The sequence below is a fragment of the Pseudophryne corroboree genome, chromosome 1, assembly GCF_028390025.1.
Source record: "Pseudophryne corroboree isolate aPseCor3 chromosome 1, aPseCor3.hap2, whole genome shotgun sequence".
In the NCBI taxonomy this organism is placed as follows: Eukaryota; Metazoa; Chordata; class Amphibia; order Anura; family Myobatrachidae; genus Pseudophryne; species Pseudophryne corroboree.
In genome coordinates, this window is record NC_086444.1 from 543,662,190 (window position 1) to 543,679,329 (window position 17,140).

Here is a 17,140-nt window from a genome sequence, read left to right on the forward strand (position 1 = left end):
GGACAGGACTCTGTGTGAGTGTGTGTATGTGTGTGTGGCATCTGTAGTGAGTGCGGGGACAGGTGTGTGTGTGTGGCATCTGTAGTGAGTGTGGGGACAGGACTGTGTGTGTGGCATCTGTAGTGAGTGTGGGGACAGGACTGTGTGTGTGTGTAATCTGTAGTGAGTGCGAGGACAGGACTATGTGTGTGTGTGTGTGTAGCATCTGTAGTGAGTGCGGGGACAGGTGTGTGTGTAATCTGTAGTGAATGCGGGGACAGGACTCTGTGTGTGTGGCTACAGTAGTGAGACATAGTGTACAGAGATGTTCCTGCTCTCCCTCCCCAGGTGCTTCTGATTGTATCACTGATGACTGTAGTGCCCTGTGTAACCTGCTGCACCAGGCCAGCTGTGTTCTGCAGGTGAGGATGCAATGGGGGCACCTCACCCAGAAGTTAGTATGCACCAGTTTACTCACAAAACTAGGGTGATGGCTGTGACATGGCTATTACTGTATGTACAGTATGTTCTCCCTGTGTTGGCATGGTGTAGTGTAGGGACAAGAGTTAAATTTTGTAGGGGGTGATACAGGCTCCAGGCACTGAGAGCCACCACCATTTGCGCCTCCCCAGCCTCTGACCTCCCTGCACGTCACGTGTGTATATATATATATATATATATATATATATATAGTGCAGAGTTTTCCACTAGCCGTGGAAATAATAGCACTCTCCAGACAAAAAAATTATGAAGTCATAGTAATATCTTTACACAAAAAAGGGGGCAAAACAAGTCAAAACAGTTCCATAAATAATGGTAATCTCTCACCAACGTTTCGGTCCCCATTCAGGACCTTTCTCAAGGTGTCCAACAATCCAGCTGTGTCACAGAGTCAGAAATGTGCTGTGTCACAGAGTCAGAAATGTGCCATATACAGTACATGTATATTGCACATTTCTGACTCTGTGACACAGCTGGATTGTTGGACACCTTGAGAAAGGTCCTGATTGGGGACCGAAACGTTGGTGAGAGATTACCATTATATGTGGAACTGTTTTGACTTGTTTTGCCCCTTTTTTTTGAGTAAAGATATTACTTTGACTCCATCATTCCACGGCTAGTGGAAAACTCTGCACTGTACTATGGGTCCATCCCCTAGTGGGATGGGGCTTTGATTGGCATCCCAGCGGCTGTCTTTAGGTTGGGTGAGAGTGTGGGACATTCCTCTTTATATATATATATATATATGTTTTATTAAATGCATGTATAAGTCCTGTGAGTGTGTTAACCAGGGACGTAACTACGTGTGTGCCAGGTGTGCCTGGCACACAGTGCAGTTGCCCTGAGGGCACAATGGCCAGCGGCATGTAATGAGTCAAATTGACTCATTACATGCCGCCTCTGCTGTGTGCGCCGTGCAGGGGAGGAGAGAGCAGCGCCGGAGGCAGCGGAGAAGGAGGAGGAGGGAGGGGGACTGGAGCCGCAGCAGCGCTATGTAATTGGTAGTAGTGCCGCTGCAGCTGTCCCCTCTCCTTCCGTATTGGCTGCCCAGCGCTGCTGTGAATGCTGGGATGTGGTTCCTTCAACCCAGCATTCACAGCAGCGAGCAGCCAATACAGAAGGAGAGGGGACTGCTGCAGCGGCGCTACTACCAATTACATAGAGCTGCTGCAGCTCTAGTCCCCCTCCCTCCTCCTCCTTCTCCCCTGCCTGCACCGAGGGATCTGCCAGCACGAGGAGCGATGGTGAGTATCTCTCTCTCTCTCTCTCTCTCTCTCTCTCTCTGTCTCCCTCTCTCTCTATTTCTCTATCTATTCTGAAAAAGGGGGATGCTGTCTGCCGTAATGTGTAAAAAGGGGGACGATGTCTGACATAATGTGTAAAAAGGGGGACGCTGTCTGCCGTAATGTGTAAAAAGGGGACGCTGTCTGCCGTAATGTGTAAAAAGGGGACGCTGTCTGCCATAATGTATAAAAAGAGGAACGCTGTCTGCCGTAATGTGTAAAAAGAGGGACGCTGTCTGCCGTAATGTGTAAAACAGGGGACGCTGTCTGCCATAATGTGTAAAAAGAGGACGCTGTCTGCCGTAATGTGTAAAAAGGGGACTCTGTCTGCCATAATGTGTAAAAAAAGGGGACGCTGTCTGCCGTAATGTGTAAATAGGGGACGCTGTCTGCCATAATGTGTAAAAAGGGGATGCTGTCTGCAGTAATGTGTAAAAAGGGAGGCTATCTGCTGTAATGTGTAAAAGGGGCTCTACCTGGTGTAGTGGCACTACTGTGCAGCGTAATTTGAATAATAGACTACTGTGCACCGTAGTATGAATTGGTATTATTTTGTGGCCACGCCCCTTCCCCATGAAGACACGCCCCTATATATTTTTTGCACGCCTGTGGCGCGCACTGCCCCTATCTTGCATGGGGATGGGGGCACCAATGCCGTGTCTTGCACACAGCGCTAAAAAGCCTAGTTACGGCACTGGTATTAACTACAGTACATTGCAAGCCTGAGTGCTGACTTCTGTTCGTCTGCTACAAACTGTGGTTCCCCAGAAAGGACGGCTCCAGATATGTATTGAACTTTCGCCTTGAGTGCTGGGTTCTGCACGATTGCTTGTATTTTGTACAGTATGCATATACAGTACAACTAGTTGACAATAATTATATTATGCTTATCATAATTATCTACGTATATTGCGTGTGTCTATTATTAATTATTACTACTATTATTCTAAGAAAAGTTTCCTTTACCTCCGTTACGATACTGCTAAGTACGAGCTCCGCATGTGACCTTGTTAATGACTGAAACGAAACAGCACCTTCTTAGAAGCGTGATTAGATGATTGCTCATAATGGGATGACAGTCTTACCAAGGAGTTAATATGGTCTTGAGAAGCTGAAGCAGCTCATGCTGCAATATAGGTCAGGTGATGGGGGTGTGGCGTCTCCACACTCAGTGCAGGCTTCGCTGGGAAGGGCAAGGCTGCAGCTTGCATGTTACCTCCACTGCTTTGCTTTAGCAGAGTTGAATGGAACTGCGAGAAGCCGCTATTTATCCTGGTTTCAGCACTCTTTCTGCTGGACAGCTCCCTGTGAGATAAGGAAGGCAGGAGCCGGCGGCAACGGGCTACAGTGTGTGGATGGGTTATAAGAGTACAGTGTGAATGTGTTAAAGGAGCACATTGTTTCATGGCACGTACTTTTATGCAAAGCGGGTCATCAGAAAAAGCGTGGAATACTGTACGTGTCAGCTGTGGATAACAGTACATGGGATTTGTTTTCCTCTCAGATCTTCTCCTACTTTGTTCTTACCTGTTTGGGAGCAAACATAAGCATATCTATCACAGCTGTGTGCTCTTGCTGTCTGGGCTGATCCTGTGCTCCAGCTTTCTTAAAGTTTGCTTTTCCAGCATACTGACTGGAGTGGAGTGTGGCTCTGAGGGGAGACCTTGCATGTGCCTCAAGTTTTCCCCTGACTATTCCATTCGGAGATCGCAGCCTGCTGTAGGAGGAGGTGGGATCGCACATAAACAAGCAGCTGGATGTGATTGTGGAGGGTTTTTGTGTTTCTAGAAACATGTAATGCTCCTGTCTGTATAGGAGGAGAGCTATAAGTGGGTAAGGGGAAAAAAAAGTTTGGAGGGAAAAATAAAGGTGATACACAATTTCTCTTGGAAAGAACAGCAGTTTTCCTTTACCACTTTGATAAATGGATTAGCATATAGCTGGGAGACAGAACTGCTATTCGTGAAGAACTGTCCCTGTGTGTTGGATGTCACACTCCAGACTTGCCGTGTGCAGGGCGACCCCTCTGCTTGTGATACCCACTTCTGGATAACTGGCACAGCCGCAAGGTAGGTGCCGATCTCTTGTCTGTCTCATCTATATTGCTTATTACGGACATAAGGAAACGGTGTTGTATAGCAGAGCAGCGATACATAACATGGATTCAAATCAGATTAGCGAGACTTGATCAATGGCTGGAAGAAAGGGATGTGATGGAAGAAGCACACAAGTCTGACTGTCACCCATTGCCGGTAATAAACGTGTAATACTGTAAAGCACTGTATGTGTTTCTGCAACGCTGTTTATTTGAAGCTGCAAAGAAAGATCTACAGTAGGTAGATATACGTGCTAAGGACCGCAGATGATTTAAAGCAGAGGAGGCAGATGTGTTACAGAAAGCTCGTCACGATTATCACTTGCCTGTGTTTCTTTCTTTTCTTTTTTTTTTTTTTTTTTTTTAGTTGTTGACGGACGCCACTCACTTTTCTTGTTAAATGCATTATCCACACTCACATACCTACCCCAGGGAGCAGCAGCTGCACTCACATCTTCTTCCCATAGGGCTGCTCCCACACTCACATACTCATCTGAGAGAGCAGCACCTACACTCACATGCCCTCTCCCCATAGTGCAGAACCCACACTCACATACCCCAGAGAGCAGCACCTACTCATCCCGTAGAGCAGGACCCGCATTTACACACTCACCCTAGAGAGATGTAAAATGCCTCGGGTTTGTTGTGCTGAGATTGGAGAAAGAGGAATGGATAACAGTGATATGTAATTGCGGTGACTTTTACTGGAAGGGAGAAATGTGGGCACATAAGAGGAAGAGATATTATGTAGTGTTCTACATCTTCCAAGTTATTTAGGTTGCATAGGAAGGCGAGATATTTAGAAATGTCTCTACTATTACATAATATTAATCATATCAAAAATAATATGTATAAGAGTGAGATGATGTTTTATTTGATCTGGACAGCAATATATTGTATCAGTTCCACTATTTGATCATACATTAGCAATAATTGGTAGCATAGCATTTCAATAAATTGGTAGTATACAGTACAGTAGATGACTGTTTGATATTTGAGAGGCAGACATTACTACCACTGGCTTTCTACTGTTTTCCCCTGGGGCATTTTACTGGTGATACCTATTGTTTTTTTCTTTTAAAAAAGAAAGATGTTATGAAACCTATCCCTCAGTTATATTAAAAACACTTATCACCTGCAGCTGAGTTTCAGATGTGTCCTCTTTTAACAGTTCCAAAACAAATATTGAACAGTTTGCACTGTATAAAGATGAATTTTGCCTATCTGATGTATTGTCTTTATTATATTAGTTAATTATATTAGTATTATATCTCTGTCATCTATTAATGAGTGTGCTAAAACTACTCCATTATAAAGTCAATAATATGTTTTCTTGTACAACCCTTAGATATAGCATACAGTAGTTATGATACACCTGTCAATACATATACTTGCAGGTTCAGTCAGAATTTAGCCATCCTAATTGATCCATAGGAAGCATGCTAAGGGAAAAAAAAATGTCTTGCCTTTCTTTAAATAGATTGATGTTTTCTGACTTGTATCTAAGGCACAACCATCTGGATGAGCTACAATCCTTTGTTTAGTTACAATTAGGGATTGTTGGCTATGGTTTTCTCTTTTTATGGAAGACAAGTTGGCTGCTGGTAAGAAACACTATATATGAGAATACTGTGTGCAGGAGCTTTGCTTCACATCTTCAGAACCATTTAGCCCCATACTAGCAGAGGTTGGGAGGGATCACTGCACTGCACGTCATAGTTTGAAATCAAAGGGCTGGCAACTCATGTAAAGCATACAATCTTATATGAATCTATAGTGATCCATATGTACAGTTACTTATGTTTCTAGCTATGTATACCAACAGATATTGGTATACACTTATGTCATTGTCATCAGCAAAGAAAATGGTCAATTACGCTAATTATTTGTGCATTTAGTTTCTTTGCAGTGTGTACTAGGAATAACATTGTTCTCTGTTGTGGCTCAGATCTTTTACTAATATTGCCTGATGTTTGTTTCATATTTAATCCTGAAATCCAAAAAATATTTATAAATGAATTACAAATTATAGGTCAAATGATATTTACAAGTAGTGACCAGTACAGATAATAGATTCATCAACTCTTCTGGATTCTTGTCATAGGCAAAAATGAATTATTAAATTTTCTTAAATGAAAAAAAAAAAGCTACTTTTTATTAAAATATTCAGATACACATTCTAATTAAATGGATCTGTTAATTTTTGTTGCTTGTTTATTTAGTAATCCAGACCCATCCAACGTTTTACCATTTTAGTGTATGCTCATAGCAGCAACTAATTATGTATTAAAGTATCCTATATCCCAATTAAGGTAGCACTAGGCAAATTTAATATAGAAGTAAAATTACTTGGTATTTTTAGGGTGCTGTATATATGTTTATGCATTAATATAGATTTACAATATACCAGGGTTTATTCATTAAATGTGTTTCAAAACCTAGATGTTTTCCAATAGCTGAAAAAAACAAAAAACATAATCGATAGTGTAACTTCTACATCAGATTGTGAGTACTTAATTTATTATTCATATTTTGCTGGAGGTTCTCCATTTCCATATCCTCTTGTTCAGCATCTGGAGTGTCTCTGGGGAAAAAGAGGCACATTTCTGTAGCTTTTTGTTGAGCTTTGAAGAAGCTGCAGTTCCATGTTCCATCAGCTGGGGGAGAATGAGAAAAACTTTTGATAAAATAGAAACTAGTAAAAGCAGAGATATTGAACAGCATCATTTACAAATGTTTGCTGTGGTACATTTGCACGGTACTGCATACATTACAAACAACAAATGAAATAAAAAATATTTAAGTCATTTAGATGGTTAAAAAAATCTAATGATTTTAAAGGCCTTTTTTCTTCTTTCGAAAAGCACATAATTATAGACTGTGATAGAAATGAAGCACACCATAATCTAAAATGCTTGATTTAGCTCTGAATGATGATATTTCTACAGTAGATTATGTAACCCCATATAAAATCACAAATGTCATCTTAGAGGTTAAGCATTCAATAATTGTAACTATATATGTCTATGGGGATATACAAAGTCACCCTGTCTTAGACAGCAGCACAGCTATATGAACTTAACTAATTATGTAAGACTATCATACAGTTCTGTTTTATTGACATACTGTAAATGTAAAGATTACATCAGTGTTTCTAGTGTTAGCAGATACATAGCTGAATTTATTGTTGCCATAGGGCCAAACAACTTTATATTGTTTATTAAGTCCCCTGGTAAACAACTATTTTTGAAAATGTTTTTATCTAATTTAAAAAAAAAAATTAAATTCGGAAATGTATTATTAAGTACATAATACTCATTATTGCTTTATATATATATAATTCAGAGATTATACCGGCACTCCAAAAGATATGTAAAGTTTCTTTGCTGCGGTGCCCTCCAGGTCAACAAATGACAAAGATAGAATGAAGAAATTGGTGGCACTCAAGCAGGCTAGTAGATGCAAAGAAAATGTCCCTTTATTTGCCTACATGTTTCGGGGAAACTCCCCGTCCTCAGGGCTAGCCCTGAGGACGGGGAGTTTCCCCGAAACATGTAGGCAAATAAAGGGACATTTTCTTTGCATCTACTAGCCTGCTTGAGTGCCACCAATTTCTTCATTCTATATATATATATATATATATATATATATATATATATATACTAATGTGTTTTCTGAACATCAAAATGTTTATGTAACATACAAACTTAATCATATGTTTACAGCTAGTACTACTGTTCTGTCAAACACACAGTAGTAACAAATTACGTGACAGAACTGTTAAAATGTGTCCTTGCTTAAGAAGCCATAGGAAGTTATTATGCAGTAGGCATCTCAAGTGCAAGCATACTGTACCTACATTATTATAACTTTTGTTTCATTTTTCATTTTCAAGCTGTTTCTTTATATAGAATGAATATACTGTACAATGATCTCATTTGTTTTCATAATTTGATTTTTTTATCAACATATAGCTCTGCATTGGGCACATCTTTAAGAAGACAGGAAATATCCTTTTGTACAATACTAATATCACAACATTTTAGGGATTTAAATTAACAACAAGCATTTTAAAAAGCAACAAGTATTACAAATATCCAATGGAATTACATTGGTAATGTCAATATTTTATTACCGTAAAATTATTATATTATACTTTTCAGTTTTGTAATCATATATATTGATGGTTATGTGGTTCAGATGATGCAGTGAATGTCCTTGCCCTACAACAATTGGGAACTATTTTAATAGTCCACTGTATATAAAAGGATGTTTCAGAGATAAAGATCACAGTGTTGTTTTCATGTGTCTATCTCATGTATTTACACATTCCTGCCCTTTCTCTAGATACTTTAGTTGCAGCAATAGAACTGTAGAAATTGAGAAAACAAAGAGAAAGAAATGACAATAGTGATAAATTAGGTAATGCAGAAAACATTAATACACTGCTCAAAAAAATAAAGGGAACACTAAAATAACACATCCTAGATCTGAATGAATGAAATATTCTTATTAAATACTTTGTTCTTTACATAGTTGACTGTGCTGACAACAAAATCACACAAAAAGTCTCAATGGAAATCATATTAATTAACCCATGGAGGTCTGGATTTGGAGTCACACTCAAAATTAAAGTGGAAAAACACACTACAGGCTGATCCAACTTTGATGTAATGTCCTTAAAACAAGTCAAAATGAGGCTCAGTAGTCTGTGTGGCTTCCGCGTGCCTGTATGACCTCCCTACAATGCCTGGGCATGCTCCTGATGAGGTGGCAGATGGTCTCCTGAGGGTTCTCCTCCCAGACCTGGACTAAAGCATCCGCCAACTCCTGGACAGTCTGTGGTGCAGTGAGTGGATGGAGTGAGACATGATGTCCCAGATGTGCTCAATTGGATTCAGGTCTGGGGAACGAGCAGGCCAGTTCATAGCATCAATGCCTTCGTCTTGCAGGAACTGCTGACACACTCCAGCCACATGAGGTCTAGCATTGTCTTGCATTAGCAAGAACCCAGGGCCAACCGCACCAGCATATGGTCTCACAAGGGGTCTGAGGATCTCGGTACCTAATGGCAGTCAGGCTACCTCTGGCGAGCACATGGAGGGCTGTGTGGCCCCCAAAGAAATGCCACCCCACACCATTACTGATGCACTGCCAAACCGGTCATGCTGGAGGATGTTGCAGGCAGCAGAACGTTCTCTTTGGCATCTCCAGACTCTGTCACGTCTGTCACATGTGCTCAGTGAGAACCTGCTTTCATCTATGAAGAGCACAGGGTGCCAGTGGCGAATTTGCCAATCTTGGTGTTCACTGGCAAATGCCAAATGTCCTGCACGGTGTTGGGCTGTAAGCACAACCCCCACCTGTGGACGTCAGGCCCTCATACCACCCTCATGGAGTCTGTTTCTGATCGTTTGAGTAGACACATGCACATTTGTGGCTTGCTGGAGGTCATTTTGCAGGGCTCTGGCAGTGCTCCTCCTGTTCCTCCTTGCACAAAGGCGGAGGTAGTGGTCCTTCTGCTGGGTTGTTGCCCTCCTACGGCCTCCACCACATCTCCTGATGTACTGGCCTGTCTCCTGGTAGCACCTCCATGCTCTGGACACTATGCTGACAGACACAGCAAACCTTCTTGCCACAGCTCGCATTGATGTGCCATCCTGGATGAGCTGCACTACCTGAGCCACTTGTGTGGTTGTAGACTCCGTCTCATGCTACCACTAGAGTGAAAGCACCGCCAGCTTTCAAAAGTGACCAAAACATCAGCCAGAAAGCATAGGATCTGAGAAGTGGTCTGTGGTCACCCCCTGCAGAACAACTCCTTTATTGGGGGTGTCTTGCTAATTGCCTATAATTTCCACCTGTTGTCTATTCCATTTGCACAACAGCATGTGAAATTGATTGTCAATCAGTGTTGCTTCCTAAGTGGACAGTTTGATTTCACAGAAGTGTGATTGACTTGGAGTTACATTGTGTTGTTTAAGTGTTCCCTTAATTTTTTAGAGCAGTGTATATAATTTGTCCTACCAATGTATTTACGCCAGTTGTGTTATGTGAGACACAGCTGCAGTGTACTTTGAAAATATCCAGGTATACAAACTATTTTCTTGCAAACATGCTTCTTGTAGGAATACATGAAATGCAATGTATAGACTTTGTTTACTAATGCATGTGTCAACATAACATGGGTAAAGTACCAATTATTCCAGACAAGTACAGGATATTTTGACCCAGCTACTGTAACACCTAATGGATAATGGATACTTTAGCTTATTTCCCATTTACAAATAACAATTGAATATCACTATTTGGCTGCTCAAACTCTATATCAGCAGTTCTCAACATGTGTATCACAACACTTTAGTGTGTCATGACTTTACTGCTTACTGTTTAGTGTGTCTCGCAAATTTTGTTGCATTACATGACGGATGGGTACTGAGTGTGCACCCTATGTCTCCAGAGCCCAGCCAAGCAGCATATCTAGGGGTAGAGAGACATTTATTGCTCTAACCCCTTCTCCACTGCCTTAAAACTAAGCACATCTGAGGCTTGGAGAGTGATTTACGGCTCCCCTCTCCGCACACACTTTACTGACTCCATTGGACATGTTTATTAGCCTGGTGCCATATACTGACCACAAGTGTGTACCAGAGATGGTCCTATGCATAGGCATTATAGGCAAATGCCTATTGAAATTTCACTCCTAGGACCAGTGGCAGATTGAGGCACCAGGACAGCTAGACGTTTCCACCAGGCCAGTCTTTTTCTCATCCCATCCAGGTCACCCAGCCAGCTTACACTGCTTGCCAGGCTGGATGGCAGCTACCATGATCAGAGTCTGGAAAAGCAGGGACAGCCATGGTTTTCTGTAACTCTTAAGTGAGTCAGCCTGTGTTGTGAGTGATCGGAGAAAGGTGCTGTGCTGAGCTGTGCTGGGAGAGGGGTGCTGTGCTGTGCTGTGAGGGGAGAAGAATGATGTGCTGAGAGCGGTGTTGTGTTGTGATGTAAGAGGGGTGCTGTGCTCTAATGAGAGTCTATTCACTATAGAATAACTTCTGAGGTGGGGCTATAAGTATATTTTACATGAAACCTGTCCCATTTTTGTTTAGCTACAGTTTCACCACTTTATGCTCTGTATTTCACTGATGTAGTTGTATATTTTGTGCGTTTGGCATGTGTTTCATTAACATTAAAAACATTCATAAACCAATGTTTTATGTTTGGTGTCTATGTTTAAACATTAAGCTTGGTGGAAGTATTAAATGCCAAAATTGTGCCTAGGGCACCAAATTGGTTACGGATGGCTCTGGTGTTATCCGCCCCCTGACTTCTATTACGTCAGAGTTAATGATGACCTACAAAAGAAGTCAGGCAGCTGCTGCAGCAGGAGCCACTGCAAACACAACAGTCATTAAGGTTACAAATATGTGCCGGGACTGTGGGCTTTGAGTGGGTATTGAGTGATGGGGGTAAGGGGTATTTTGGTGTAGTTATATATAAATAACTTCAGGGAGAGTGGACTTTGGGCAGGTAAGGTGAGAACAGTAGGGGAGTTTGGATACAATAGGTATAGATAGAGTAGGTGTAGGTATAAAGGAAACTGGAAGAAACAGATGCTTGGACTACAGAACTTTGTTTTCACTAGTAAATCATTGTAGCAAGATGTAAGTAAACTGACACTTAATAGCATAGTGGTAATAAAAATTAATCAACTTCAATTAACACTTAGCAAAGTTGCACACTCACACACTGTATGTACCAGAGGTTCCCAAACACGGTCCTCAAGGCAACCCAACAGTCCAGGTTTTAGGTATATCCATGGCTCAGCACAGATGGTTAAATCAAATTGACTAAGGTGCTAATTTAGTCACCTGTGGCCAAGCATTTATACATTTAAAACCGTTGGGGTGCCTTGAGGACCGCGTTTGGGAACCTCTGGTATATAGTGTAAAATGGGAATTGGATATAAGGACTCTTAGACAGGTTTTCTGGTAAAACACAGTGTCTTTCCTGGCATCAGACACTGAACACAGAATACACAGGCATGGGCCTGGTCATGTAGTTATATAACTTAGAATGAACAAATAAAAAGTATATGTCTTAACACTTCTCATGCTCAATAGTCATTCTGCTGTAATGACCTGCAGCCACTGCCCGCCTTGCTTTCCTTGCACAGACAATGTTCAAAGTCTCTGGCACTATAAAACTGCAGCCTACTCGCTGGCCTCTTACAGGCATCAGTGCACCATACAGTGGGTATGTGGGAGTTTTAAACCCCTCTCCTGCTTCTGACTTCCTGCTGGCTCTGGGTGAGCTGGAAGACCCAGAATTCTATTTTTCCACATTGAGCTGTGCAACCCAGAAAGACCAGAGTTCCAGATTACTACTCCAGGTGCAAAATTTGCAGGTCTTGTTATCCTCTCTCTTGGAGGGAGCTGATCCCAAAGAAATGTGGGAAATTGTGGTGAGATACAGAGAGAGAGAGAATACCATGTAAAAGTTTTACAATGTGTTATTTTTGGTGTCTATGTTTAAACATTAAGCTTGGTGGAAGGATTAAATGCCAAAATTGTGCCTAGGGCACCAAATTGGTTACAGATGGCTCTGGTGTTATCTGCCCCCTGACTTCTATTACGTCAGAGTTAAAGATGACCTACAAAAGCAGTCAGGCAGCTGCTGCAGCAGGAGCCACTGCAAACTCAACAGTCATTAAGGTTACAAATATGTGCCGGGACTGTGGGCTTTGAGTGGGTATTGAGTGATGGGGGTAAGGGGTATTTTGGTGTAGTTATATATAAATAACTTCAGGGAGAGTGGACTTTGGGCAGGTAAGGTGAGAACAGTAGGGGAGTTTGGATACAATAGGTATAGATAGAGTAGGTGTAGGTATAAAGGAAACTGGAAGAAACAGATGCTTGGACTACAGAACTTTGTTTTCACTAGTAAATCATTGTAGCAAGATGTAAGTAAACTGACACTTAATAGCATAGTGGTAATAAAAATTAATCAACTTCAATTAACACTTAGCAAAGTTGCACACTCACACACTGTATGTACCAGAGGTTCCCAAATGCGGTCCTCAAGGCAACCCAACAGTGCAGGTTTTAGGTATATCCATGGCTGAGCACAGATGGTTAAATCAAATTGACTAAGGTGCTAATTTAGTCACCTGTGGCCAAGCATTTATACATTTAAAACCGTTGGGGTGCCTTGAGGGCCGCGTTTGGGAACCTCTGGTATATAGTGTAAAATGGGAATTGGAAATAATGACTCTTAGACAGGTTTTCTGGTAAAACACAGTGTCTTTCCTGGCATCAGACACTGAACACAGAATACACAGGCATGGGCCTGGTCATGTAGGTACATAACTTAGAATGAACAAATAAAAAGTATATGTCTTAACACTTCTCATGCTCAATAGTCATTCTGCTGTAATGACCTGCAGCCACTGCCCGCCTTGCTTTCCTTGCACAGACAATGTTCAAAGTCTCTGGCACTATAAAACTGCAGCCTACTCGCTGGCCTCTTACAGGCATCAGTGCACCATACAGTGGGTATGTGGGAGTTTTAAACCCCTCTCCTGCTTCTGACTTCCTGCTGGCTCTGGGTGAGCTGGAAGACCCAGAATTCTATTTTTCCACATTGAGCTGTGCAACCCAGAAAGACCAGAGTTCCAGATTACTACTCCAGGTGCAAAATTTGCAGGTCTTGTTATCCTCTCTCTTGGAGGGAGCTGATCCCAAAGAAATGTGGGAAATTGTGGTGAGATACAGAGAGAGAGAGAATACCATGTAAAAGTTTTACAATGTGTTATTTTTGGTGTCTATGTTTAAACATTAAGCTTGGTGGAAGGATTAAATGCCAAAATTGTGCCTAGGGCACCAAATTGGTTACAGATGGCTCTGGTGTTATCTGCCCCCTGACTTCTATTACGTCAGAGTTAAAGATGACCTACAAAAGCAGTCAGGCAGCTGCTGCAGCAGGAGCCACTGCAAACTCAACAGTCATTAAGGTTACAAATATGTGCCGGGACTGTGGGCTTTGAGTGGGTATTGAGTGATGGGGGTAAGGGGTATTTTGGTGTAGTTATATATAAATAACTTCAGGGAGAGTGGACTTTGGGCAGGTAAGGTGAGAACAGTAGGGGAGTTTGGATACAATAGGTATAGATAGAGTAGGTGTAGGTATAAAGGAAACTGGAAGAAACAGATGCTTGGACTACAGAACTTTGTTTTCACTAGTAAATCATTGTAGCAAGATGTAAGTAAACTGACACTTAATAGCATAGTGGTAATAAAAATTAATCAACTTCAATTAACACTTAGCAAAGTTGCACACTCACACACTGTATGTACCAGAGGTTCCCAAATGCGGTCCTCAAGGCAACCCAACAGTGCAGGTTTTAGGTATATCCATGGCTGAGCACAGATGGTTAAATCAAATTGACTAAGGTGCTAATTTAGTCACCTGTGGCCAAGCATTTATACATTTAAAACCGTTGGGGTGCCTTGAGGGCCGCGTTTGGGAACCTCTGGTATATAGTGTAAAATGGGAATTGGAAATAATGACTCTTAGACAGGTTTTCTGGTAAAACACAGTGTCTTTCCTGGCATCAGACACTGAACACAGAATACACAGGCATGGGCCTGGTCATGTAGGTACATAACTTAGAATGAACAAATAAAAAGTAAATGTCTTAACACTCCTCATGCTCAATAGTCATTCTGCTGCAATGACCTGCAGCCACTGCCCGCCTTGCTCTCCTTGCACAGCCAATGTTCAAAGTCTCTGGCACTATAAAACTGCAGCCTACTCGCTGGCCTCTTACAGGCATCAGTGCACCATACAGTGGGTATGTGGGAGTTTTAAACCCCTCTCCTGCTTCTGACTTCCTGCTGGCTCTGGGTGAGCTGGAAGACCAAGAATTCTATTTTTCCACCTTGAGCTGTGCAACCCAGAAAGCCCAGAGTTCCAGATTTACTACTGCAGGTGCAAAATGTGCAGGTCTTGTTATCCTCTCTCTTGGAGGGAGCTGATCCCACAGAAATGTGGGAAATTGTGGTGAGATACAGAGGGGTAAATTTACTAAGATTCGTATTTTCCCGTTTGAGGTCAAAGTTCAATCACGAATGACATCGAAAGTGTAAATATGCAACTTTTGAATTGATTACGACTAATTTACTAAGCTGCCGTATTCTGCATTTTCGGGTTTTCCGATGTCGATGTCATTCGTTTTTTTTGGCAGTGTTTTACGTGAGTGACTTGTAAAACACTGCCGACTTTAATACAATGAATCTCGGCCGGATCTGAGAGAGCCATGCTGGGCTTCATTGTGCACTTTGTTAAAAAAAAAAAAAAGTTTAAATGTAAATAAAAAATTGCGTGGGGTCCCCCCTCCTAAGGCAAACCAGCCTCGGGCTCTTTGAGCCGATCCTGGTTGCAGAAATATGGGATAAAAATGGACAGGGGTTCCCCCATATTTAAGCAACCAGCATCGGGCTCTGCGCCTGGTCCTGGTTCCAAAAATACGGGGGACAAAAAGAGTAGGGGTCCCCCGTATTTTTTAAACCAGCATCGGGCTCCACTAGCTGGACAGATAATGCCACAGCCGGGGGTCACTTTTATACAGTGCCTTGCGGCCGTGGCATCAAATATCCAACTAGTCACCCCTGGCCGGGGTACCCTGGGGGAGTGGGGACCCCTTCAATCAAGGGTTCCCCCCCCAGCCACCCAAGGGCCAGGGGTGAAGCCCAAGGCTGTCCCCCCCAGCCAATGGGCTGCGGATGGGGGGCTGATAGCCTTTGTGAAAAGTGATTGATATTGTTTTTAGCAGCAGTACTACAAGGCCCAGCAAACCTCCCCCGCAAGCTGGTACTTGGAGAACCACAAGTACCAGCATGCGGCGGAAAAATGGGCCCGCTGGTACCTGTAGTACTACTACTAAAAAAATACCCAAATAAAGACATTACACACACACCTTGAAAGTATAACTTTAATTCATCCATCCACACCTCCATATACACATACTTACCTTATGTTCCCACGCAGGTCGGTCCTCTTCTCCAGTAGAATCCATGGTGTACCTGTAGAAAAAATTATACTCACATAATCCATGGTTGAAGGCTCCTCGGTAAATCCTTTTGTAATCCACGTACTTGAAAAAATAAAAAAACGGATACCCGACCACGAACTGAAAGGGGACCCATGTTTTCACATGGGCCCCCTTTCCCCGAATGCCAGAAACCCACTCTGACTGATGTCTAAGTGGGTTTCTTCAGCCAATCAGGGAGCGCCACGTTGTGGCACCCTCCTGATCGGCTGTGTGCTCCTGTACTGTATGACAGGCGGCACACGGCAGTGTTACAATGTAGCGCCTATGCGCTCCATTGTAACCAATGGTGGGAACTTTCAGGTCAGCGGTGAGGTCACTTTCGGTCAACCGCTGACCTGAAAGTACCCACCATTGGTTACAATGGAGCGCATAGGCGCTACATTGTAACACTGCCGTGTGCCGCCTGTCATACAGTACAGGAGCACACAGCCGATCAGGAGGGTGCCACAACGTGGCGCTCCCTGATTGGCTGAAGAAACCCACTTAGACATCAGTCAGAGTGGGTTTCTGGCATTCGGGGAAAGGGGGCCCATGTGAAAACATGGGTCCCCTTTTTTTATTTTTTCAAGTACGTGGATTACAAAAGGATTTACCGAGGAGCCTTCAACCATGGATTATGTGAGTATAATTTTTTCTACAGGTACACCATGGATTCTACTGGAGAAGAGGACCGACCTGCGTGGGAACATAAGGTAAGTATGTGTATATGGAGGTGTGGATGGATGTATTAAAGTTATACTTTCAAGGTGTGTGTGTAATGTCTTTATTTGGGTATTTTTTTAGTAGTAGTACTACAGGTACCAGCGGGCCAATTTTTCCGCCGCATGCTGGTACTTGTGGTTCTCCAAGTACCAGCTTGCGGGGGAGGCTTGCTGGGCCTTGTAGTACTGCTACTAAAAACAATATCAATCACTTTTCACAAAGGCTATCAGCCCCCCATCCGCAGCCCATTGGATGGGGGGGACAGCCTCGGGCTTCACCCCTGGCCCTTGGGTGGCTGGGGGGGGACCCCTTGATTGAAGGGGTCCCCACTCCCCCAGGGTACCCCGGCCAGGGGTGACTAGTTGGATATTTGATACCACGGCCGCAAGGCACTGTATAAAAGTGCCCCTGGCTGTGGCATTATCTGTCCAGCTAGTGGAGCCCGGTGCTGGTTTCAAAAATACGGGG

The 17,140-nt window shown here is 42.8% G+C and overlaps 1 protein-coding gene across 6 annotated transcripts in view; it reads left to right on the top strand.

Annotated features, from left to right (window-relative positions):
- Positions 1–2,946: 2,946 nt before the first annotated feature.
- The window catches only part of LINGO2 (leucine rich repeat and Ig domain containing 2), a 2,057,065-nt gene continuing 2,042,871 nt past the window's right edge, over positions 2,947–17,140 (top strand). For 4 of the 6 annotated variants that reach the window (XM_063914082.1, XM_063914083.1, XM_063914084.1 and 1 more), the window contains exon 1: positions 2,947–3,832. The gene's annotated coding sequence lies outside the window, so the exon portion shown is untranslated. The other 2 variants (XM_063914085.1, XM_063914087.1) reach the window with 1 other exon arrangement.